Source organism: Syngnathus acus, chromosome 23 (genome assembly GCF_901709675.1).
Source record: "Syngnathus acus chromosome 23, fSynAcu1.2, whole genome shotgun sequence".
NCBI classification, from domain to species: Eukaryota; Metazoa; Chordata; class Actinopteri; order Syngnathiformes; family Syngnathidae; genus Syngnathus; species Syngnathus acus.
In genome coordinates this window covers 4222459-4247303 of record NC_051107.1, presented here as the reverse complement: position 1 = coordinate 4247303, position 24845 = coordinate 4222459, and the positions used below count along the sequence as shown (strand labels likewise).

Sequence of the window (24845 nt, the reverse complement as noted above, 5' to 3'; positions counted from 1 at the left end):
TTCGGCACGGGGGTATTAGTGTCGTCGGCCGCCGCGGCGCCGGCGTACGCTTGCCTGACCTCGCTTGAAAAGAATCGGCATTTGACACATATCAATATGTAACGCGTGGATATGTATCCGCAAAAATGTTATCGGTTGCCCTTTCACGCCGCGACTGATATCAAAGTGCCCTTCCACGGACTGACTCGGTAGATGGAAGGCCAAATAATTTTTTCATTCTAACAAAACACGAAGGCGGAATAGATTTGACGGGCTGCCACTGGCATCGCGGCAGGTGTGGGCACGGCTCATGAAGAGTCACCATTTAGCGGCAGCAAAATAGAGTGCTTACAATCTATCTGCATGTACTGAAGGTTGTCTGGAGGTGCGACTGTTTGAGAAGGCCTCATTACGACAGGCCGGGCCGTTCAAAGGCTTCCCCCAACACCTCACCACCTGAGGTTCTCCTCTCGGGTGGTTAATGTCAATCGCCTCGCCGTCGACGGGGGCCGACTTCTGAGGCAAGGGGCCTCCCGTCCGTCTCCCGCCATGAGCTCATGCATTATTCCCGGGCTAATTTGAAGAGCCGGAGAAGGGGCGCTTTGAAAAGGGAAGACGGCGGCGTGTAGACAGAACGCCGACTTGAAACGAGGCGAGAGATGACTGACGATTGCGTACGGCGCTGAAGCTGGATGCTTCTTGTCGAAACGCCGCGCGGCTAATCACGACTTCGCCTCCAGCGCCAAAGCTTACAAATTGGACAGGCCGCCTACCACTCCAAAGTGCAAATACACAACGTGGTTGGCGCCGCCGGTACGGCGTGAATATGAAACCCGTCGCTCCAAATATGCACATTTTTGAGTATCAGGAAATCAGACCACAATTCGTGTTTGAGTGACATCATCGTTTCCAGCGCGTTAGACCGAGACTCGAAACCGCGAGGCAGACGTGCTAACCGCTAAGACGTGCTGCCGTCATCCGTCTTTTGTGTTCTAAAAAAAATCTAACTTTGACAATTAAGTCTAAACCTCGGCTAAGATACAAGAAAATAAATCTTTTGACAGTCACGCTAGGCTTTTAAAATCGCAGCTGCCTCGGTGTTGAGCACCCACGCATCAAATTAACTGTCTAATAAAACCGTGATGGACTGTTAACCACCTGCCATTTGTTAGCAAAAAAAACCAAAAACAAATCGCTCTGCCTTCAGTTTGAGACTTTTGGCCATTAGCTGACTTCTTTTAAAACTCCGTTCGTCCGTCTTTCCGTCCAAAAGTATTTTCAGCAGTGCACCTGACCGACCCGATGGCCGCGACCCGCCGCTTGGTCTACCTCTGCGACGCTTGACGGGATACTCGGTCCCTGCAGCAGCTGTGTCCCAATTAGAGAGCCCTGACTTGTGTGCCCCGTATTAGCATTCCATTTAGGCTCCCTCCCCCCCGCCTGCCCCTCGCCGGGTCTCGGCAGCCGGCCGCAAACTGTCGCCTGAGGCCCCTCGGCTAAGGCCGCCCGCTCGCCCCGCTAATTGACTCTTGATCCACCTACGGCGCGCAGGTAAGCCCGCACCGCATTAGCGGGAATTGAACATAAAGTGCAAAGTGGAATATCATCTTCACAGGTCTTTTCCCTTCTACCGGTGCATTAAACCACTCCGGAACCCGGGGTCCGTTTAATCGACACCCGGGAGGACGTCGCCGAGCTTTCCGTTTCATATCGGTTAAAAGGCGGCGCTCGTGGGAATCGTCATCAAAAGTTTCAGCGCACTTTCCGAAGAGTGCGGGAACTCTAACGGTGAAGAGATGGTGACGAGAAGACGTTTCTTGATTGCTTGCATGCTGGCCGTGAGCTTTGTGAAGGGCCAGACAATGGAAGTGAGAACTGGAGAAACATTTGAGGATGCGTCAAGGACAGATCGGCAGCTTGTGCACAAAACAGTTTATTATGAAATTATCTAGGAGGAAAACAAATATTTCCAACAGAATTCGTGTTCCAAGCCTGAAGCTTTTACCATCGTTTCCTCACATCACACGGTGTTGGAACCCAACCCTCCCCAACCTGTGGCTGTCCAAATTTTTGTTGCTTCCATGAGAGAGCGAGAGAGTCTGACAGGAAATGGATTGCGGTGCTTTCCCGCCCCAGTAAACAGGTTCCCCCGCTTGTGAAGGTATAGATGGGTTTGATATAGGATGCTGTTTAACCCAGAAACGACGCCCCGGCCCACGGGACGGCCCATTCCTCACATTGCACATCCATCATGCGGGGCAATCTGGAAGCAGGGCTCGCTCCCTAAGGGAGGCCCAAGAAAAAAAAAGGAAGAAGGTGTCGGATTTCACCCATGCGTGTAGGTGGAGGTAGCAACTTGCCTCCCCCCCACACACACACACTTAGTGTTCAATTTTGAGCAGAGTTTTTTTTTGTCAGGCTCTATCACGGTGCGACTGCTAAACAGTGGAGAGAAGATCTGTGGCGGGAGCCGAGCCGGGCGCCACACAGGGGAAATCTCGCGTTTAGACTTGAAACACACAATTGTAGATTGTCGCGGGGCGTGCTGGATCGGCGGCGGCTGCTGTGAAGACTCTTCTGTGTTTACCGCCTCATTTTGATGTGCCAGCCCCTTCGTAACGGCTTTTTAGGTGCCACGAGCCCCGCTGGAACTCGATTATAAAACGGCGCAGCGTGACAGCTAAACGCTTATCAAGTCTGAAAAGCTTTGAGTGCAGGAGCCCATCTTGAGGATCCTTTTAAGAGTCACCTCTAAATTCACTCTTTGGAATTTGGAGGTATTTTTAGAACAATTACCTATGTGGTACATTTTCTACTCTATTGGTGACATTCGAGAGTCCTTTCCACTCCTCGTGTGGTCCTCAGCGGGCGCTTTGCTTGTCATTAAGAGACGTCGTGGCTTTGTCAGGTTGTTAACCTCTCCCCGGTGGGCCGTCATGTTGTCACTGATCAGGCCTCTCAATGTCATGTCACGTGCCAACTTCATTACGTTTCCTCCGAGCCGTAAGCTTGAGTTTATTTTTGCCGATTTGGACAGGTAGAAGTCGTCTCCGGAGAAGGCGGGATTTAAACGGATGAAATTGTTGAATGCTCTTCCCAAACAAAAAGTTACCGAACAAAACGACCGGACTGGTGATTGATGTTTGTGACTGTATTTGACTTTGGATTGTAACCATGGGCGGCACCTTTTGAGTCAGCTCCTCGACAAGGGCTATATAAATGCTAATGCGGCAATTGTGTTACTACTGCTCCGTCGTGTAGACATCCCTAAAATTTAAAACTTTTGACAAATGATATAGCAAACTAAAGCAAACGATGTGGGGCGGGAATAGAAAGAGGCTCGGAACGGTTCCCTGGGGAGCTCCTATTGTTGCGACGGCAGTTACCGGAAGGTTATTATGAAATCCCTCGTACTGATTGTGAATAACTTGAACGCTTATTTCCCGTAACCAAACATAGACAACAAAATCAACCAAATTTTAATTGATGTCTTTTGTCGGAGGCGATCCCGACCGGAGCCATCTGATTGGCTGAAAATGAATGTATGCGCTTGACCGTCTCTGCGTGAACCACTCAATCCACCCCTTCCACTCTGCTCATTAGTGAAATGGATTACTAATAGATTATTAATCTTTGAGGAGGAGGGAATGTGCAGCGACCCAGCTCGGAACACCTGGAACGCTAACAGTAAATAAGCAGCGACACGGGGGAAACAACACAGCCGGAGTACACACATCTAAAAATAACTTGACCATTTGATTTATGGTTGGCCCAGTAAATATCACGGATACATCTAATTAGCCGTAATTAATTGTCGTCCCGTCTTTCTTTGGTTTCGGCCTGCGGATGTACGGCCTCTGCTATGTCCTCTCTTCTTATCGCCACCGCTGGCAGATTTCCATCGCAAACAAATGGCGACGCGTACTCGTGACATAACATACATCTTCCCTCCCCCCTCCTTTTTTTTTTTTTTTTTGCTTCCGAGGCTACCGCTAGATTTGCTTTTGTCATCTAATTATTCCTCAGGAGAGGCAATTAGCCACCGCAATGCAACTAAGGCTGCGTGATGTGAAGCGTGGAGTACACCAACATACGTGAAGATGCAGGTGCACACACACACACGCTCGGCTGCATGGGAATGTGGGCACACACACATACACACAATCACTCAGGAGCACAGGTCCAAGGAGAGCACCGTGTTAGATAAAAGAATCCGTGAAACAAATCAAGGGTTTATATTTAGACAGTCACTTTAACCAGATAAATGATTTTACTTTATATGCAGAGGAGCAAAACATTGAGATAAATCTATGTACATATTCTCCATATCAAAGACGTACTTCAAAAGACAAGAAGTGCTGGTGCATGACCATTTGGGGGTTGTGCTTTTGAAATGAATCACGAACGGAAATAAAAGTGTTTTTTTTTGTTTCAACTTCCTACAATGGCGACAACATAATAAGCCACCTTTATTCTTTTTGCCTTGTCCTAAAAATGTCACAGGGCTGTCAGTTGACTTGCACTCGGCCTCATGTGAGCTCATCGACTCTCTCGGGTACTTGCCAAGATGTCACTTCTAATCAAAGAGCGTTTACGCCTTCCGATGGGACCGGAACAGTTTGGATTAAAAAAAAAAAAAAGTGACAAGTTGTCTGTTAAATAATTTTTCATCAATGTTAAAATTTGCAGGAATATGTTCCTATATCGAAGTGTTCATCGTTATCATTTAGCATATTTAACTATTTTTTTTGTAGGGGATTGAAATGGATTAATGGCATTCCTATTCATTTGGATGGGGAAAGATTATTTGGTTTTTGACGCATTTATTTTAATGCGAAAAAAAACCGTTAAATATGCATGTATATTTGAAAATGTAGGTACATAACAGAACGTGAGCCTTGGGCATTATGTACACGACAATTATGACACCAGCAAGTCCATCGTGGGAGCTGATTAATTCCAATGGCGTGTCTCGTCTAAGTTTGGCAAAATACGAGGGAGGTCTACGAGCACTCCATTGCCTCTGATTGCTTCCAAAGGTCCCCTTCTCAACATCATTTGGCATTGGCACGCAAGCCGTGTACACGTCGTCGTGTTGCAAGGGCACATGAAGACAACCCCTCCTCCCCTCCCTCGCCCCACCCCTTCCTTCTCCGTGGTCCACTTAATTTGACTGAACGCGAAAGGCACTCTCCCAACACAATGTTGATTATGAGGGTGCGGTGTTTAGAGATGCAAGGGAGAGCGGATAAAGAATTTGAATTCCTGGCAGGGACTATCAGTAAAGGTTATGAAGCCGTTGTTGATGCATCCATTTGTTGCGGCTGTATCCAGCGTTGTGACATTTATCAAGTATGTCCAGTTAAATGTCACCCAGAGAGGTAGCGAGCTGTCCTATCCCTAATTAGGACCCTGAAAGTCACGCTGAAAGTCCCCCTCTCATCCACGCCTCCACTTCGGGACAACATTGATGTCTAAATTCGGCGGCGGCGAGGTGCCCTCTTGGCTGGGAGTGCATGTTAAGCAAACTTTGGGGTTGAACAATTGATTCTGTGATGGGGATAAAGTGCAGACAAATGGGGAGGGATGTAGGCCATCCGTCACGGACACGGGGCTCATTGTTTGCAGATTGCAAGCTAGGGGGGAGCCGGCTTCTGGCCCCAGCGGGCTCCACAAATCACAGGCAGGCAGGCAGGCTCCGAGGCAGGCCCGGACTGGGAATAGTCGCAAAAGCGGGACGCCCCAGCTGTAGAGAACAAACTGCCGAGCTTGTACAAGCCGCCCTGCCCCGCCCCGCCCCCAAACCGCAAGACCCCGTTTCACTGGCCAGACTTTGAAATTGATTTCAGGGTGAGCGTTAGGAAAATAATAAGAAATTGCAGAATACGAGGGCAAAAGCTGTCAACGAGGATTTTCTTTTTTTGTTTGGATTTGCTGTATTTGCATTAATTAGCAACTTAACAAGAAGCCCTTTTGAATATCGCCACATCAGTCTTCTGGTGATCCAAATTTACCGTCATATCTTTAGCGCAACTTGCTCAATACTTGAGCGTCTGTCTCTTTGATTATTGACATGTTTTTCATTAGTGAACAGCACCTCGACGTAATGAAATTTCCCACATGGCAGGTTAGACAGTGAAATCTGCACACGCGCCATTTAAATCCACGGTCAAATCTTTACCGCTCGCTAATGAACATCCTGATTATATGCTACTAAACTTCCCGACGTCGTCGCCCTTGATGAACCTGGCACCGTCATATTCGGGTTATATGGAATTGATCTGGCACAGGATTCGGAGGGGAATTTTTTTTCCGCGAGAAAATTCATCCGCAGTGTGGAAGAGCGGTCATTGGATGGAGTTCTTAACGGGGAGGGATGTTGCATTAATGTGAAGTGAGCTAGCCCAGTGGTAAGTATCAGGAGACCTCCTACCTGCATCGAGACAGAGCCAAAAGCAGAGCCGAGGACTCAAGGGGGAGAGCATGTGAAGCCGTGAGATTGATGATGGGTAAAAACGTGTGCGTCTACGGTTTTATTCCGAGGTAATAGTGGATTAGCTCCATCTTGTTTTGTTTGCCGTTTGTTAAGTAACAGTGTGACACCAAACAACAACAGGACTGACATGGGTGATATTTCAGTTGGCGAGCTAATTCTTAGCGTGTTGTTGACAATGCCAGCTGCCTGTCTGGAGGTCGGCCTGGAATCATGCAAATAATTCATTGGGTTCTCACGCTTTGGCAGGGAGCGGCGTTTGCCAGAGCGCAGATAATATCAGGCAACAGCAGATTTACCTTGCAATAGTAAAAGTGTCGACGAATGAATGATGATTGTTTATTTTTGATGGAATCACTGCCATGCCGCTCATGCCATGTAAGACCATTCCTTGGACCAAATCCAAAGTTATTACACAACCTTGCCAGAATACATTGAAGTATTCTGACCCTCATTTGGAGGAGCTGGAAATGGAATTGTACTACTTTGTAAGATCTCCGTGTGGAGCCAAGAAAAACCAAGGACATACAAGATGAAAGTCCTTTTCTGTTCAAATATCCAGCGAGCTAAGAAAGAAACGGAAAGCAAGAAGTGGCCAATTAGCTAAGCGGCAACAGATCATTCACTTTTTCCTTTACGCTCGGTCTTGATTGGTCTTCGCTCTTTCTCGAAGCTCTCTAATCCTCTCTTTGCCAATCTACCCGCCACGTTCTTTCATTAATTATTAAAAGCTGCCACATCAAGGCCGGCCTTCGCTCCATCATCCCCGGGAGTTCCTGCCACTTGGCGTGGTCGGCAGGAGCGCCTGCATACCGCACACCATCTATTAAGCACAACCTGCGCTTAATATACGTGCAGAATATTCATTCGGTCTCGCCGGGTGCTTTTAGAAATTAGCATATTGCTAAAGAGCTACATTTGCTATGTATGGTTTGTTGCCCGGGAGCTTGGTTGAGGAGAAGCGTGGGGGTTGCTGGCCAGAGCCCACTGTCAAATGCAGGCCCTGCAATCATTCATCAGACTTTTTAAAGAGTTCTCCAGATGGGGGGATATTAGCAAGTGCATTTAGCGGCGCTAGTTTATAAGTTGCTATTTTTAGCGGTGGGCCAGCGTGGGTCCTGGAGGGGTGCCGAGTCGAGGGATCGGAGGTCTTAAGTGGAGACACGATATGCTTGAGTCAATTAACACGGTTGCCGTGTCGCTGAGCCGCATTCATGCATCATCCAGAGGGGGCGTGGCCTTAAGCCGTGAAGGGAAATGGGCGGCGATGCCGAGCTATTACTTTGTTTGGTTCTCAACTTTACAGAGCAATATTGGACAAGTTCAAACTACTGTCAGTCGTATTTTCTTTCAGTTATGGCCCGGAGTGAATTCAAAGCCATGCAAACAAGCGACAAGAGGATGGCGCAGTTATGGCGGCGAGATTGTCGCTTATATTGAGCCCAATTGTCGAGCGACCTCGCAAGGCAACAATCGGCTAGCTTCCAATTAAAAAAAGGGTTAGGTTTGCGTCTTATGGCCGCTGAGGCTCCCACAACTGTAGGAATTTATGGCTTTCAATTTCACACCTCTTCCCATTTGATGCCTGCTGTTTCGCTCCACTCTCCGTACGCTCGGCTTCGATTCCTAAATACGCCGAGAGCGGCGATACTCCGAGGTGCTCGTATCGTCTTGGTCTAATTGCTTATTCAATGTCATCCCCTGATTTCGAGGATTTTTTTTTTTTTTTTTGTGTAAGCATACATTCACTTTTATTGGTGCTTTTATCGTCTCACTTTCAGACTTACAGTTTCCTTCTCGAGAGCTAATTAAAAAAGGTTCGTCTGTTTTTTTAAGGTAATAGACAAGGAAATCTCCGCTTGAGTGATTTTTGGAACGTCCCCGAGGCAAAAATGTATTTACCATACGGCTGGCTCCGCATGATTTCGCAAAGAGAACACTTTCTTTTGTTTCAGTAGCTGAATCTGGGTCATGGAAATGAATTTCCACCTTCATTATGTCAATGTCAAACTACCACCTGGTTCACCGTGACTCCACCTGCTGTGGTAATAAAGTGCAATAATGTCACACAGATTTTGCGCAAATGCGGACGATAATTACAAATTTCACGCCGCATCTTCTCCTGTCTGAGATCCTTCCTCTGTGGCATCACCGCAACTGACCCCAGGCTGAGGACCGGCGAGGCCCGGTACCATATGGCTCGGTCTCTGAAAGGAGCTAGAGATGGAGGAGTACGCCAGAGGATGCGGGAAGCTTTGTTGGCAGACGGCGCCAGACCAGAGCCGACAACCGAGAAGGCGATGGAGAAAAATGGCCTCGCTCCTGGAACTTGGAAGAGGGGCGAAGAGAGAGAAGCGGTGGAGAGGTGCTCGATGACTTGTAAATGATGCGCTTTGAAGCCGGAGGCGACAGCGAGGAGCCGCAGGTGTCAAGCGCTAGCTTCTGCGGCTCGGAATTGGAGCTTTCAAATTCCGAGGTTCCGATGTGTGCAAAGATAACGAAGGGTTAAGTCTTCCGTGCTTGTCGAGAAGCCTGGGCTTCTTCTGCAGGTAAGAAGGGGATCGACAAAGTCAATACCGACTTGTATTTACAGAGCTGGGAACAAGATGCTTTGGATTTAGAGAGAGGTGAGCAAATGCGACGAGGAAGTATAGACACGGAAAGATGAAAAAGTGGGAAATAGCCGAGGGAGGATAAATTAAGTAGAGAAGGAGGGCGGGATGAAAGTGAAGCTGGGTGTCATTCCAGTCTCGAGGGAAGGCTGATGATGAACCCGAGATCAATTCTGTCAGAACTGGGTTCACACCCCCGGGGCCACAGAACTGGGCTGGCCTGGGGAAAGAGTCAAAGTCGGCGGGGAAGAGCAGCGGCGCTGCTATTTTTGTTCCGGACGAGAATCACTTTGTCATCTTTATGCATACGCAGGTGGCGCCTATGCATATTTCCATTTAGTCAATAAAGTGTCGTCGCCACGTGAAGGACACGCCAGATGAGCTGTTGTCATTGCGGGGGGGGGAATGGTCACATGGCCCAGAGCGAGAGTGACACGGGCAAGAAGAGGCGGAGCCAAATGCCCCCGGCATTGTCCCAAGCACCGGGGGGAAATCTCCCAACTCCAAGGTTAATTAAGCACTGGAAATGAGATCAAGAAGCTTTTCCGTTCCGACTCATTAACCAATTACAATGCGTCTTCAAAACAGTCCGGGTCTCATCTCACAAAGCGGAATTATCAACAATCCAGTCGTGCCGCAGACCGAGACAACCTCGGATGAGTTGAGTGCCGGCAAGAATTTGCACTTTGTACAGTGGAATGTCGACTTTACGGACTGTGAACCATTGGAGTACCATCAAGGTAACAGCAAATTGGTTCTAAGGGATGACCGGCCACTTTCCCGTTAAATCAAGGCTCTGCGGTACCGGGATCATTTTTTAACCGGTGCCAGTCCAGCAGTTTTTGAGTAATCCGGCTAATCGAGTGAGTGATGTAGGTGCAAATCACAATGTCCTTGGCGGAGGTGATAATTAATTCTACTCAACAACTGGCAAAGCAGCGGTGGACAAAAAAAAAAAAGAAAAAAAGCCGTCTGTAGAAGCCTTTTGATTCTGTGGTTACGCTTGGGGACGTCAGAAGAAACCAAAGCAGTTTCTGTATGGGGGTCACAAATTCAAAGTTCACACACAGCCTCTGATGCGTTTGTATCGTTACAAGATGGTGATGAGCATGATGTGACGGCCATAAATGAATAATAGTTTGCCTTTATGCTGCGTTACTCATGATGATGCAAATGATGTTATAATGTAAAGGAAGCCCGTTCAAAATTTTGTCGCATTTCATTTCATTTTGATGGACGGAAGAAGAAAATGGATATTTCTTAAATAATAAATGTATCACTTATATTGAAGTATGTTGGACGCAGGAAGTGATTCTCAACCTTTATTGAGCGAAAACCTGGACACATTCTTTTTATGTAACACCAAAGATGTGATCCGGTATGATTTATAGATTCTAAATGTGTGCAAAGAGGAAGACGTGATGTTTTGTGTTGTTATTCAAACTGGGAGGGGCGAGCAGAGGAAAAAGGGCAAAAGACGGACTCGATAAATTCGCTGCTGTCTCTTCGGCGCTGCTCTCTACTGCTGTTCATTTGTCTCAATTAGTCAGCATACTTTTAGAATGTACCTGTTCTTCTTGCTCAGCCTCTTTTTGCCATTGATTCTTTTCTTTTTTTTTTTTTATAAGTTGAGAACAGTTATTTATTTTTTTTTTTGGGAGTGTTACACAAAATGAATGCACCAAGCCACTTAGCTGAATTATTTTTTACACTATCAATCATACTTTGGAGGCAAATTTTTTTTTTAATTTTATTTAAATTTATTTAACAACCTCTTTAGCAATTTAGGTTGAATTGTAAAAGAGACATAATTGTCCCTTCAGAGAGGCTGAATGTCTCTGAGAGCATTTAAGGGGCGTGACCCCCCCCCCCGCAGATTATTCACAATGCATTGTCGACCCTCCAGCAGAGACTTATTGTTTGTGTGTGCCTTTATTGCAATGGCGGTTGTGATATTGGTCATTAATATTCCATGCGGTGTCGCTGGGTATTTTCCTGCGTTTATTAGCCTTTATCAACTATGAGTCCACATTTGGACTTGTTTAATATTGTAGATTGCTTTTCTGTAGAGCTACTTTTTAATTACAACTGCTTATTATTTTTAGCTCACTAAAATGGCTTCCGATGCAGCGTCGACCTCCCAAGGCCAGACAACCTCAAACATTATCGTTTGACTGTTCCACTCCAGTGGCGGTAATTTCCTGTATTTACTTTATATGTTTTATTTCGTTGCTTAGTTGTATCATCTGAAAAGTGTAATACAGTGCAACCCAGGGGCGGAGGAAAGGCATTATGTCGTAAATTGAGCTCGGCAAGATTCTGTTTGTGATGATTGTGTTTTTGTTACATGCTTTCTAAATAAACACGCATTGGATAAAACATAATCAAAGATTGAAAAGGAATACATTTTCTTCAGACCAACTAACAATGCAAACAAAGCCTCATCCACGAGTTAAGCAAATACAATGTTGCTATTACGCTCACCGCGATCGAACGATCCGTTTCACCCCACAGTTGCGGGAAATATCGACGCTAATAAGCAATGCCATCTTTTTAGCAGCACTTTTGTTAAAAAGCCGACATCGAATCCAAGCGAGGCATCAGTGTGCTGGCTCATTCTCCGACGCTCTCATCCTGCTGGTTCTAATCCCTGTTATCTATTTGATTGACCAAACCCTTTAATCAGGAACTATCTGGCAAATGGAAATAACAGTGGCTCGATAATTAGCTGCTAGATAATGGACGGCTTTTCTTCAGCCTCCAACAGCCGTCCTCTCCTCCCCTTATTCGCCGGTCATTCCTGGAACAAGTTTGGACTTAATTGACTATTTATAGCGAGCCAGTTGATGTTCGCTCGCTTTTGTCAACATTCTGCGATTCTTACGGATGCCCAATAATAATAACAACTGCGCATTAGCATACGACTACTACTAATGAACCCTTGCTCCGAGTATGCGAAATCATTTTTGGGGACTGGTACTGTAAAAAGTTTGAGAAGCAACCCAGATTCCCACAGCCCAAGGTCCGTTAACGGGCCAATTGTCTCATCATGAAGCTAAATTGATGCTCCGAGATCTTTCATCAAGACCCCGCAGGATGGGCCATCAGGAAAACAGTATGACATTCTCGTTGCTGGCCCAATTAAAAGGCGAGGCTGTGTGGAAAGCGATGGGATAAATTGCCTCCTAATCAGGCAGGTGGGCTGCGAGGACCCGGCGTGTCAGAAGGCTTCAGATCATTCCATTTATTACCACGTTGATTTAATCAGCACTGCCCACTGATTTGATGAATTGCTCTAATAAGCCGCTTGGCGAAATGTTAATCTTAGGGGTGAGGCGCCGTGTTCAAATAGTCTTGTCGGGATGCAACTAAGATAAATAAAGCTGTGCTTTGAATGTGGATGCAATGGTGGAGAAGAGGAACTGGATTTATTTTCATTCATACAATCAATTTCAGCTAGTGTGAAAATGTTTTGGCAAATATGGAATATAAAGGGCAAAAAAAAAAAAAACTAAAATGAAGGGTTTCTGAGAGAAATTAATGCTAATAAAAACTAACAAACCTTCCCCAAAAAAAAATAATCAACCAAAGTGAATTTAAAAAATAGGAATAAAAACTCACTATAATTACTGTACATTGTTTGGGAAATGAAAATGACTTTATTACGCAAGACTTAGGAACCTTTTCTTAATATTGAAGCAAAAATCTGAAATACCAAGGAAAAAAAACTATTTTCTTCCCAACTACAAAACTGCCACGTTGCAACTCCAAACGACGCCAATTAATCATAATCAACAGCAAACACGCGAGTGAGCACAGGTGACATTTCCACTCGAGTGGGGCCCTTCTGTCCAGAAACAGACAGAAGCTCGTTAACTTGCCTCCATCATCCCATTTATGACCGCGGGGTGCCCTTAAAGCGCCGCATTCCAACTTTTTTAATGCTCCAAATACTCCCTTTTCATGCCTAATTTACACATGCAGATGATTAATGAAAGAGTAGTTGGTTTTTTGCGCTTGTGTGTGTAGTGTGTGTGTGCGACGGGAGACGCTCTGGCACTAAAACGCGCCGCAGACTGCGACGGGAAGTCATGCGGAAAGAAGGCACGGTGGATTGTTAGGGGTCCGTCCCATCTGTCTCCCTGAAGAGCGTCAACGCCAAACACACGTTTGAATTTGGTTCAAGCTTGAAATGAGTGACGACCGGCCAAAATTGTTTTGATTTGATCGTGTTTTTTTTCAGCGTCTTTAATTGGAGTCGCAGCCATCTATTTGCACGCCTGCTCCGTCCGTCCTTTTGATAGCGAATCCGTTTCTCTCCTTGTTTGTTCGCGCCGGGACTTGTCTCCATTGGGTCCGCCGTCCTACTTCATCAAGCGGGTCTTTGGGTTTGTTTTGTGTCGGGGAAGCCAGACAAATGTTACTTTGTTCCGCTAACTGACACGTGCGGGGAAAGACTCTTGAATAATTTTGCTGGATGTGTGAAGACGTGTCATGATTTTTTAGCGCTAATGTTTAGCCTCCATGCTAATTCCAACCTCCCTGTTTGATTACTAATTAAATCTTACGCAAGTGTCATATTATCATTTTATTGGGTCAAAAGACATGTTAGGTCAATATTTTTTTGAATGTGTCTATTAACTGGAAAAATGGGGCTTCCCGTTTTTTATTTTAATTGGCCTCCTAGATCAGCACCGCCGCCTCGCTATTCATAAAAAAAGGAGGCAAATTCGCAACGGAGTCACTCATTATTTTACAAAGTCCTTTGCTCAAGCAAGGAATCGCTGCTGGCTTCCTCGCCGTTGCCTAATTTCATCAGGGGCCGGAAAAAAATAAAAATAAATGTCATGAACATCAACTGTGCTAGAAATTGACTTTATTTTTAAATGCCACAAGGACATAAGTGATGTAAACAGCGATGTCGCACGTACTGGAGACGTCGAGCCCGGCTAACGGTCTTAACAACTGCAGCGGCACATTTTGTTTTTGTTTCTTAAACAGCAAGGACGCAATCGAAGGTGCGAATTACCATCGGAGCTAAAGCGGCATCTCCTCGAGTCATATATAAAATTATATTAACTATGGTATTCAAATGCACATTTTTATGTACGTCGCCAACTAGTGGCCTGGCAGGTATACTTCGGTTGTTCCAATTTAGTTTCCCCCAACCTTGAAATGAATGCTGCTACATTTAGCCAGATTTATTTTGCAAAACAAATGCGAAGGACAGCGGTTTGCCTCTTTTTACAAGCTATTAAACAATTCCTAAATAATTTATCCGTGGAAAATAATGAGGTTGGCTTTAGGCACAAGACACACTACTTGTTTTTATTTCGTTTTCTGCTCCCGTATGGCTCCCTGAACACGTATGAAGCGTTATAGTCTTATTTTGTGAATGCTGAGAAGCATCACAAACTTTTATTTTCATTCGCCTATGTTTACTGCCATTACTTTGCGAGTTATTAAAAAAAAAAAAAAAAAAAAAAGTGCAATTACTTTGTGTTGCGTTAACTGCAGACTTGTTAAAAGATATTGAAGCAAAGAGAGCTCCAAATGGTGATTTTCTTTTTTTAATCAGACTTGTCCTGTATCGGTACACATCCCGAACCGGTCACCAAGCTGATCGCTGCCAGGGAAGCCGAGCTAATAAAGATTTTTGTTTGTATTTTTACGACAGGGGAGGAGTCTACCACGCCCCGGAGATCCAACGCGACGCATCCATAAACCCTAACGATACATATTTCAAATTGATTCATTATCGCGATATTATTGCTAATTAATGAGCCGAGGCTGAATTATTGAACTGATTAAACAAAACATCAATCACACATCTAACAAGATTGAAGTTTTAATTATATCTTAACATGATTGATGCGACACTGGAGACCGCCGAATATTTTTTCGACACTTTTCGCGACGGTTTATTTGCTCTGGCGCCATCTGAGGTAACCCGACGTGTCTCCAATGAGCTTTATTAGCAATTTACATACTAATTGAAGCGTTGATTGAAAGTGAGCTTTGAAAAGTTGCTTCGTTCCGTAACGGGAAGTAGCCGATCGGCCGTCGTTTCCCCCTAGTGGCCGATTACGTACGTTACACATAAGGGCTGCCATAAATATGGCAGCGACTCACTTTTGCCTCGCCTAATTATCAGACAACATATTGGCTCTCATTGGGAAGAGCTAATTTTGTTGCCGGGTCCTTTTGGGAAATTAATTCATTTTACTGATGTGACTCGGTAATTACAGTGACATCGAGGTTAATTGGCAAATCTGTATTGCTTGGGTGCCGTCAAGGAAATCTGTTCAATGCTAGACAACATAGGTAAACACACACGGAATCACGTGTGCACTTTGGTCCGACGCGAAGCTGAATTCAGCTCGTCGAGTCAACCGGCGAACAAATACTTTGGAGAACCTTTGACGTGTTTGAGTGACATTCCGCGTGTTTTTCTTTGGCAGAGAAGAGCCATAAATTAGAGCGGAAAAGTTTATTACAAAGCGAGGCAAAGTCATCAAGCCCAAACCTCAGAAATCATTATTACAAAATTGAACTCATTTGTTCTCGGAGGACCAAATCAACAAGCGAGTCCTCATTAACGGACCACGGCGAGGGTGCCAAACGCGGTCGTTAAGGAGGAATTGAAAGTTGCGTGCTCTTCCGCAAATATAAGTGCTGATTTGCAGTCCTAGCCTTTTTATCCTTGAATAATTTGAATGGAATTCTTTTGGCTAATGTCGGCGCGTCCTCATCAACGTACACTTTGATGTCTTCTTTAATTTGTTTTTCTTGTCCTCGTTTAGAATGAGCCGCTCGAGCGGATTCCTTCCATACAATATTGCTTTTTTTTTCTGTCTTCATTGCGCAAATTCCCAATGCAAGAAAAACACATTTATTTATTTTTCTGGCTGCAGTGCGATTTGTCATACTGCATTCCGAGAAAGTGCCGACAGCGTCAAACACAATTAAAGGTAATCAAACAAAAGCTGACAACTTAACAAGCCAGCCGAGGCATTCTGACATCTCGTTGCACTTTAATCACTTTGATTCTGGATGATTTTGTTTGCTCTTCTTCTTTGGGCTGGAACGGACAGCAAAGCGCCGGGAAGAGATGTCGCGGCCGTTGCTGTATAAACATTTTCCTGGATTTTAACGCAAATATGTTGCTAAAGTTATATTTGAATCTACACATCTCACTTTTTAATGCTTTATATCTTTTATTTTGCAATTTCAGGCAGGCTACGAGTACCAAAGTGTTTTCCACTCCAAGTTGATTTGCTATTTATTATCTTGTTAGTCTCTCCCACCTGAGCAATCTTGGTGGCGGCTTTTGGGAAAGTGTTTTTAATTCTCAATTTTGATTGTCATCTGCGAGCGAGCCCTGATTTTGCAATCAACAGAGCAATTAAATTGCCCTAGCGGGGGGTTAATGAAGGAATATTTGAATCAGTTAACATCAAGACTATTAATTAGAATGTGAATTTTGTTTATTTGATGAGTACAAGATAAATGATAGACAACTGTAAGGATATCGGTAGAGCTCGGCCCCCACCTTCCCAAATATATCGTTTTTTTCGTTGCATCAATACAACACGATTACATAGCTTTGTCCAAATGGGCTTCTGCCAAGCCTAAAAAGAAACGATTGGCCATTATGATTGTAAAGATGAGGTGACCTCAACTCTTCATTTCTCTTCATTGCATCCAAATTCCCAATGTGCCAAGCTAGCGTTTAGCGCTAATAAACTGATTCGCGCGAGTTTTCTGAATGAGTAATTAGTCCTAACCGAGCGATCCGTGTGAATCGTCTCGGCCAATCGGAGAGCGGCTCGAGGCCAGTTGATCCTTGATCGATAATAGGTGTTGATTTGCTCATTAGGACCCAGATGTGAGTTGTAATTAGGCCCACCAGTCACAATTGGCGTTATATTCCGACACGCACACACATGTACGCTCCCCCCCTCGACTCGGCCACCGCCAGACAACGCTTGCTTCCCGGATGATCAATGTCTCTGTCATCCCGGGCCGTGTCCGGGGCGTCGGGCAGGGCCGGTGAGCCGCGGCGGCCGGGCTCGGGGCTGACATTAGCGGACGCCGGGTGAGTGATGTCAGGCTCCTACTCCCATGGGAGGGAGGGAGTGGGGGGGGAAGGAAGCACGGGATACGGCTGAGCCCCAAGCAGTGGGCTCGGGGAAAGGTCACCGCTCAGCCTGGTGTGATTAATAAGACAAGAAGCTGAGCGTCCCCGATGCCATTATCAATATCCGCGGCCACCAGCTGTCCCAACTGCATATGCAGTCGGAATCAGACACGCACACCCAAGGCGGTTTACATGCAACGGGGGAGGGAAGGAGGGGGCGTGATGCGGATGCATGCATAAACAGTTAAGTCTCCCTCGCCTTGGTCCCGTTTGCTTGTTGATGTGAGAGGTCAGCTATCAATTAGATCATATTTATTCACAAGCGCAGCTCCGACTCGAGCCGATCCCGCTAAATGAGTCACGGCGAAACAAATCCGAGAGGTGAAAGTCTGGGACGGAAATGTCAGCGCAGCTTCGGCGACAAACATGACATTTAAACAGACATCTGTTTGCCCCCTCCCCGTCACAACTAAAAATATTTATCCTTGCCACTGTTATCCTCATGTAAATCGGGAGATTTCTCTTGCATTAAGACTGCGAGCCATTCCCGCCCCCCAAAAAGTCAAGCTTCATAAGTATGTTTGGCAAAGTTGAACTTGAAGTTTTGTGGAAGTCACATTTTGCATGCAGTCTCCCCACGTTAGCAAAGCGATGGGAAGACCTTTTCATCGTGTCCACTCATTGCTTTTCTTCTCAAAAACGAGTACCCCGCAAATGAGGGGGGGGGGGGGGGGGGGTAGTAGGGGGGGTTCAGTGAGTTGTTTTCAGCCTTGCCTCAGGCGCCCCAGATGGCAAGGACTTCTCTTCGTTTTGGCCGGCGGAGAATTTGGCAGCCGCGACTCTCCCCACCGTCGGCTACTACCCACGGCGGTTATCTCCGAATCGGCCCCACGAAGGTTAGCAGGCATGATCGCGCTCCGCAAAGTCCTTTGTTTCAACGCCTTGACCTTTGTCTAGTTTCAACTGTGCATGAACTCTCTGAAACTGCAAAAAAACCAAAACAGCTAGCTAGCTCACTATCAATCTAGCTAGCTATCAACCCAGCTAGCTCACTATCAATCTCGCTAGCTATCGAAACCACAAAAAGTTATGTCGTATAAAAGTTTTACACAATTGTGTCTTATTGGGCTGTATTTTGAAGTACAAACCAAATCACAGGAGAGGCAACGTAGACAAAATCAAAAGCACATGACAAAAACAACCCGACAAAGCTTCAGAGACATCAATAATGATTTCCAACTCTGTCCTTTTAAACTTAAGTCATAGATCATGTGGAATTTTTTGATGCCCAACGTCGGGAGGAATCAAACGGCGTTACAGCACAGTCGGACGGAAAGTGACGAGCGCTGCCCTTTTTTTTTCCTAGCGGCCCAATAAAAGCATCAGGAGCGCTCCATCGCTGTGAGGGATGCTTTATGTTTCCCTCTGTCATCAGCGACAGTCGCGGGCCTCAGATTTAGAGTGGGCCGCACTACAACGACTTTTATCGGTGATGTAAATATTAGTGCTGCTGCTGCTGCTAGACCAAGAGCGAGATTCACAGCTCGAGAGGACACGTGACGTTGACTAATGATGGAGGTCTTTTAAGAGCTTGTCAGTGCCGTTGTAAAAAATAATACTTGTTGACTTCCACTGCCTATTAGCGACCGCCAAGTTTCACTTTCGCTCTGGTCCGATTTAGTTCGTAAACAGGCCGCCGGGGGAATCCTTCACCTGAGGACAAAGTTAACTGCGCTTTACTGAGGGCTATGTCGATTTCTAATTAGCTAATGAGCTGCAGCATGCAAATTTACCAGTAAATGTCACGTCGGTCCCGCAAGATGCCGTTGCGTGCGGGCGGCTGGCCAACGGAGACCCAACCTGCTTGTCAAGAATTTAATTCCGCCGGTAAATATGGATGCAGAAATACTCTTTTTCGGGGGAATGGAAAGTACATTTTAATAAACGAGAAATTCTCATGTGGGCATCTATCCACCTAGCTTCACCAATTCTTGGCCGTGGAGGCCAAACGGAGGGGTCCCACCCACTCATCGCCTGTTGGACTGTTAGAACGGATGACGGGCGGCCATTTTGAGGCGACATGGCTCATTGGCACGGAAGATGATGGTTATTGCATGTTGTAGACAAAGAGGAGGAATCCATTGAGCAAAACGGGGAGGAACAAGGGCCGACAGATGGATAATAGCCGTACAGCAGATGTTTTTTCCTTTTTTTACCATCTCCACGAGGCAAGATTTGAATAAAAGAAACGGGGGAAATTCCCTCTGAAACTATAACGTCGCAATATTTTTGACATCCCGGCTTATTAGGGAAAAGACATAATGTCGAGTACTTTAATGCTTCGGAATAATGGTGACATGACGACGGCGTAACATTTATGAGAAACATCTCAGCGAGCATGCATTTTTTTTTCCTTTAATGTAAATGTCATCCAGAATTTCCCCTTTGGGAAATTGCAGTTGATTTCGTCATTGACTGCCTGCGTAAATGTTAAAGCTAAAAATGTACTGTATGTTGGCGGGTATAAATTTAGCACAGCACACTGTCAGCGCACGGGCAAGCGTCGTATTGATTCCCGGGTAAATCACTTTTATTGACAGGGTATAAAAACGGCGCTTGTATATGTCGAGTGCGCGCCGAGAGGTAACTTATCAAGCGCCGCGGCGGTGATGGACACGACAATATGTTACACCCCACGTTCGGCGCCACGGAGGTGGCCGAGGGCACTTTGAGACACATGGGAGACCTCGGCTGTATATTGTATTTTTTTTTTTGTCTATAGGTTGATATTTACATGCTCCAATACTTGTCACAATGTATTTGTGCTTGTGTCCTACACTGTCAGGTAAAAAACACATCCACAAATGAGATCACAGTGGTAGGTCACAGCTTCAGCTCAATGGGGAAAACAGAAAGGCCACACCAGCTGAGCGAAAGACTTCAAGTGTCACATTCAAAGACCTTTTGAAGATATTTTTTTCTTGTTGTTCTGAGTCGATTACTCAGAAGTCTTCCCAACATTTGACGTGACTCAGTGCAGTTTAATAAAAGTATTTTTGTGTGTTTACATTTTGATCTTGACCTTGCTATAACCCCGCCCTCTTCCCGTGTATTAATTAAGACAAATAGCCAGTGAGGACTTCTGTAAAAGTTCCATGAAAGACATTTGGGCAGGTAAGCGATTTACTCTCCATTTCCAAGTTTATTCTGAAATGTAATTGGGGATAATGGGGTGTAATCTATTTAAAGCCTGAGTGCTCTTGTTAAGGGGGGGGGGAGGGTTAAAAATGTACGTCTGACGTTCACAGAGCTTGCAAAGAGACCTGACAGGTTTGAAAAGTTTGCGACAAAGGATTCAGAGTGAAAAAAGGGGGAGGATTATCATCCGGGCAAGGTGCAGGCTGGGATTAAGACTGACAACAGAGTTCCTTTTGTGAGTCGACATGCTGTTGTAAAAAAAAGACGGTACAGGGTTCCCCTGCTATGTTCTGTAGAAACAGGTACGCTTTGTAAATTACGATATTCGGGTTCACTGTACACTGGCTCGATGCGAGACGGCGGTGACCTCAACGTTGACAACAAGGACGCCGGCAATGGATTACTTGTCAATTTGACGGCATAACAGAATCACAGAGTTGGGAGATGAATTACTCGCTAAAGCGGGCGAGACAAGTGGGGTGTGTGTTCATTTAAACCCAATTTATGTATTTAACGGCTTACGGCGCGGCGTACGTGACAGCGTGCCAGCGGCCGCCTTAATGCAGATGCATTACAGCCGAGGCGGCGTACTCGCGAGTGACAGCCAAAGCATAACGCCTGGCAACAATTATTCACGAGTCGGCGCCAGGCGCTCACTTGGTTTTGATGATAAACGCTTTGGTTTTTGTTCAGATTGATTCACCCCATCAGCATCCAGCTGACACGGACTTGGAAACGGCGGCGGATGGGAGATTGGCGGCGACGTTGATAAGTGCCCGCGGCGTTATCATCATTGTCGTCAACAACGTGGGCGCCTCTCTTGATTTAATCACGGGTCTGTCAATGTGTCGGCACTGTCGGGAAGCTTTGTATTCCGTGTTGATCATTACGCGTTGCAGGTTCCGGATCAATATGTCAACAGAGTGACAGCGGTGGCAAGTCACGAAAAACAAATATTCTGTGACTCGACTTTCTCAGGTTCATGTCCTACACTTGAGTATTTTACACAAGTTTGGGGTCAACATATAGGAACACACTGAACTGTAAATCAGAATGACATTGAATTAATGAGGTATGATGACGCAACATTGGCCAGGGCGCTGCCATTTGTTTAATTCTTTACAGTCGACTTAAATGTGTTGTTAATGTACATTTTGAAGATTTTGATAGAGTTTGATCGGGTCACTGGAATGGATTAAGGGCATTTCTATTCATTTCAATGGGGAGAGATGATTTGGGATACAACAAGTACTTTACTCCTTCGATAAAATATCCTTGTAACTTTTTTCAACCACAGCACATAAAAACACAACATTGAAAAAGTGAAATGTAAAGTCAACATTTTTTTGTTAGCTTTTTTGGCTAATGATTTTGATTTGTGATACTCAGTTGCGATAGCATAAAAGGCAAGCCAACACTAGCTAACCTGTCAATGTAGGCTGTTGCTCCGATTTAGAGTTTTTTTTGATAATTTTATGCATGGTTTTGCCTCCCACATTTTCCACATGACTTCTTATCTGTTTGATACGCTCCACTCACCTCGGCCCTCCGCCCTCGTCGCGCTCTACCACGGCCCGTCGCTTCGTTCCCGGAGCATGCGACGCCGCCTTGTTATCTGATATCCTCTTCACGCCCCATCTTCTGGAAGCTTCATCAAGTGAGCGAGGACAAGAAAGGCACAAACAAAAACAACATTATTAAACGTAGAAATTCTCTCGGATTCATTCGAGCGTTCAGGCGCCGCGCATCACATCCATTTAGAGGCGGCAAATTGATTCAATTTGCCGTGTTTGCATCACTTAATTCGAGCGGCTGTCGGTGAGCTGTAAAACATGTATTGTCGTGGAGATGCTTTTGTTTTCGATTTTTTTCCCTCCCGCCTTACTTTAATCGCAGATATGCCTTCCGATGAATTCTCATTTATTAATCTAGCTTTGCGGAGGGAGGCGACAAACAAAGCTGTAGATTAGATTGTCAAGCGGCTCAAGTTGCAATGAATCTGATACGCAAATGGCTTTCCAGAAATTTGGAAAGTTCCATTAAATGAGAAGGACTTGGATATGGTAATTAAACTGCCACATCTGGACAATCCGCTTATAATGAAGACAAGTTGTGCTAGCGCATCCGTTCTTTGTGGATGCCAATATGCAATTCCCAGAGTAGCTGTAGGGGGAGCTTGGGAGCAAAAGAACAATGATCCTTGGCTCCCACTTTGAAGACTTTCACAGGGAGTCTGTATGAAATAAATCCCCGGGCTTCGACCCCAGAGTGCAGAGCCATGCGGTCATTAATAACATTAACAATGGCTTTGTTCCGAAAGAATCCGTAGTGACCCGTGCGCAATACGAGAACCGACGCGGCTTAGTTTCAGTCGACCGTTTTGCTTGAACGGCATTATTGTGTTGCTAGCAAAATGTATTTGCTAACTCGACTTGGCTATCACGGCGGCTGCCAGAAGACTTGATCAGTCAATGTACTTATGAAATGTACTAATTATCGGCTGTTTCTCACGTGGTGCTGTATCAACAATTAATTCCGCGATAATTAATCAGCTGATGAGAAAGGCCTTAAGGGAATTTGTGCGCATAACCCGTCAGCCACAAAAGAGAGAAAAGGTTAGCGCTCAATACGTGTTCCCCGTGTCCTCTATGAAGCATCAAACAAGGAAACGTGTATTAGTATTCACAGCCCGACACAGGCAGTCAGGATGGTCTTGTGTTGTGCGACAACACGACTCCGGCTTTTGAAGACGGGCGCACATTCGGCAGAAGTTTGGGAGGAAATTCTTCACAGCGCTGATAAAAACTTGATGCTAATTTTAGCGCCAGCGACCGATTGAAGACGAGATTCTGGGAGACTGCAAGAACCCGTTTTGCATTCACGAGTGTAACTGATGTTTCTTTAAGTGGGTCTGTTTCGCTGGTTCTTGGCTCAAAAAGGCATTCTGAGAAACATTGTTTTATCGGCAAGAAATTGTTTCCCCCCTCGGCATTGAGATGCATACGACGATGCAAAACGCAAGTGTTCATTAGGTTCAAGTGTTTATAGCTGCGGTAGAAACGACGGGCTTCATATGACAAATCTATTTGTATTATTAATTGCCATTTGAATCTCCGCACTGATTGATAGAAACAAAACAAAACAAAAAAACGTGTAGTGTGCATGGGAAGAGAAAATATAATAGTCATTCTATCTCCCCGAGAGTCCAAGCTAGCCCAAATAAACAACTTCATCACAAAGAGTCAAGATGAAAAGAGGACATGTGTCAAATATAAATCATGTTTCCCGCTTTGGGTGTGCGATGTGTGGCGTAAAAACGGATTAGGGACCCCTCGGAAGCAATTACCGCCACGAGTCCCACTGTGAAAAACACGTGTCAAAAGATACAAACCCCAAGGGTCACATCCATCCCATCTATTGTTAAAGGCAGCTGTCAGCCAAGTATGAAAGAGAGAAATGTTTCGGATTGCCGCAAAGTCGCTGGCATTTGTTGGGCTGCGAGTATTGGGAGTGACAGGAGACTTCCCTGATTGCCTCAATATTCTAGAATGATTATAAATTATTCGACACATATTTTTATTTTTTTATGCTTATTATATACACCGTATTTTCCGGACTATAAGGCGCACCGGACTATAAGGCGCACCTTCAATGAATGGCCCATTTTAAAACTTTGTCCTTATATAAGGCGCACCGGACTCTAAGACATGAATGCATCATGTCAGATTTTTAATCCAAATCATTCTCCATTTCATCTTTTTTATTTCAACTTCAGACGCAACAAATTACTTTATAATCACAAAATAATGATCCATAGTCTTTTTGATTCATGATTCATAGTCTTCAGCGGGCCACTGATGATTGATTTCATAACACAATGCTTCGGGCCAGTTTAAATTTACGAATTTGGTCCATATATAAGGCGCACCGGACTATAAGGCGCACTGAGAAAATTTTAGGTTTTTAGGTGCGCCTTATAGTCCGGAAAATATGGTGTGTATATATATATATATATGCGTGTGTGTGAAAAAACAGAGTACACAGCAGCATTCAAGTTAGTGGCTATGTAGTCTTTGGAAAGGTCATTACTAATGCAAGCCGATCCATCAACACACTGTACTTACAATGCACAACAAGGTAGTTTGTCATTAGACAAGTGCGGATGGCCCCGCAGCACTAATGAAGGCGGAGGGGCGGCTTTTCATTTCACTCTTGGATTCCTTGTCGCCACCTTATGTTGCTGTTTCACGCGCCGGACCTTGCGTCAAGGTCGCTTCATATCTCCCAGCGGCCATCATCGAGCAAAGGAAGTCCAATCCGTAGTTATACGGGAGCAAAAGACATAAATACGCTTGGCTGACGAGCGACGGTAACCGAGGAGGAAATATTGTTGCGGCTTTTAATGGAGCCGTCAACAATCGCT

At 45.3% G+C, this 24845-nt stretch overlaps 1 long non-coding RNA gene across 1 annotated transcript in view; it reads right to left on the bottom strand.

Annotated features, from left to right (window-relative positions):
- Nucleotides 1-1741: 1741 nt before the first annotated feature.
- LOC119117340 overlaps nucleotides 1742-24845 on the bottom strand; it is a 55095-nt gene continuing 31991 nt past the window's right edge. Inside the window, exons 6-7 of the long non-coding RNA XR_005096499.1 lie at nucleotides 21962-22070; nucleotides 1742-1854 (exon numbers count right to left, since the gene is read on the bottom strand). This is a non-coding gene — a long non-coding RNA (uncharacterized LOC119117340). The remainder of the gene's footprint in view (nucleotides 1855-21961; nucleotides 22071-24845) is intronic.